Source organism: Pungitius pungitius, chromosome 6 (assembly GCF_949316345.1).
Source record: "Pungitius pungitius chromosome 6, fPunPun2.1, whole genome shotgun sequence".
NCBI lineage: Eukaryota > Metazoa > Chordata > Actinopteri > Perciformes > Gasterosteidae > Pungitius > Pungitius pungitius.
In genome coordinates, this window is record NC_084905.1 from 9028336 (window position 1) to 9028555 (window position 220).

Below are 220 nucleotides of genomic sequence, written 5' to 3' on the forward strand. Positions count from 1 at the left end.
CTGAAAAGCGTGAAATTGAGGAACGTCGCAGTTGTTCCAATAACTGCCTAAATACCATGGCCATTGAGGGGATCAGGTATGGATTCCTTTCTGGAAAATGAAGGACTTCTGATCCAAGATTCATTTTTCGAGGAAATTTAAATGATGCTTGCACACGCTTGCACACATTGCAAGGTGGGGTTTACCCAAACACACACACAGACACAAGCTTTGAAATGCC